The sequence below is a fragment of the Chrysochloris asiatica genome, unplaced genomic scaffold (genome assembly GCF_000296735.1).
Source record: "Chrysochloris asiatica unplaced genomic scaffold, ChrAsi1.0 scaffold00051, whole genome shotgun sequence".
In the NCBI taxonomy this organism is placed as follows: Eukaryota; Metazoa; Chordata; class Mammalia; order Afrosoricida; family Chrysochloridae; genus Chrysochloris; species Chrysochloris asiatica.
The window spans coordinates 17,488,507-17,490,082 of record NW_006408569.1 but is presented as its reverse complement, the minus strand read 5'-3'; the positions used below and the strand labels follow the sequence as shown (position 1 = coordinate 17,490,082).

Sequence of the window (1,576 nt, the reverse complement as noted above, 5' to 3'; positions counted from 1 at the left end):
TCTCTTTCCACAGATGTATCAATTTGATTTCTATTTATTCCATCTGGTGAGGTCCAGAAGGTCTCTTATACTGTCTAAAGAAGGTATTTGAAATGAACCTATCATTGGTTTTGCAGAATTCTATCATGCATTCTTCGGCATCATTTCCATGAGCAAGGCCATATTTTCCAACTACTGATCCTTCCTCTTTGCTTACAACCTTTACATTACAATCACCAGTAATGAGCAATATATCTTGATTGCATGTTTGATCAATTTCAGATTGAAGAAGTTGGTAGAATTCTTCTACTTCATCCTCAATGGCTTTAGTGGTTGGTGCATAAATTTGAATAATAGTGGTATTAACTGTGCTTCCCTGTAGGCGCATGGATATTATCCTATCACAGACAGCATTGAACCTCATGACTGATCCGGATATGTTCTTTTTTACAACGAGTGCAACGCCATTCCTTTTCAATTTGTTATTCCCGGCATACTAAACCATGTGATTGTCAGATTCAAAATGGCCAATGCCAGTCTATTTCAGCTCACTAATGCCTAAGATATCGATGTTTATGCATTCCATTTCATTTTTGACAACTTCCAATTTTCCCAGATTTATACTTCATACATGCCATGTTCCAATTTTCAATGGATGTTACAGCTGTTTCTCTTAATTTTGAGTTGTGCCCCATCAGCAAATGAAGGTTCTGTGAACTTTCCTCCCACAGGTTTTACTCCATTCGTGTCATCATCGTCAACTTTACTTTGAGGATGCAGCTCTTCCCCAGTCACATTTTGAGTGCCTTCCAACCTCATTTTCTGGCACAATATCTAACAGTGTTTCTTGCTATTCATAAGATTTTCAGTGACTAAATATTAGGAAGTAGTTCATCACTCCTTCTTCCTAGTCTATCTTCATCTGGAAGCTCATCTGAAATCTGTTCACCATGGGTGACCCTGCTGCTATTTAAATACTGGTGGTGTAGGTTTCAGAATCACAGCAACTCCTAAGCCACAACAGTAGAACAAACTGACAGATGAGTGGTCCTTGTGGCACATCACCTTTCTGCTCTACAGTCTTCCCTGCCTCTAAATTCCGTTTATGTCTACCGTCCCCTCAAGCACACCCTGGTGATCTGTGACAAAAGAGTGATCAGATTACAGTCCTCCACTGTCCCAGGACCAGTTTACTCCAAGGACAACAGCACATGGGAAGTGTCAGTCAGATGTACAGCAGCCTTCTACAATCATGTCCCAGCTGCCAGTGTGTGTAAGCATACCTCTGCTAAACACAAAATAGAGGAAATGGAAGTGGATGACTTCTATGATGGGATCAAATGGCTCTACAATGAAGATAATGTTTCAGAAAATATGGGCTCTGTGTGTAGCACTGATATATCAAGGCAAGAGGAACATTCTTCGCCTTGTCCACCTTTGTAGCCGGTTTCTGTCATGTAGTTTCAGCAAGTCTTACACCTTTAAATGCAAAGCTAAGGTAGACTACTCTGGGAATAGAAACATGTAAAACCATGAAGGGACATTGTTGTTGTTGTTGTTAAGTGCCGTCGAGTTAGTTCCAACCCATAGCCACCCT

The 1,576-nt window shown here is 40.5% G+C and overlaps 1 pseudogene; it reads left to right on the top strand.

The window, feature by feature from the left end:
* Positions 1-1,440, top strand: part of LOC102828011 — a 6,523-nt pseudogene extending 5,083 nt beyond the window's left edge.
* The last annotated feature ends 136 nt before the right edge of the window (positions 1,441-1,576 follow it).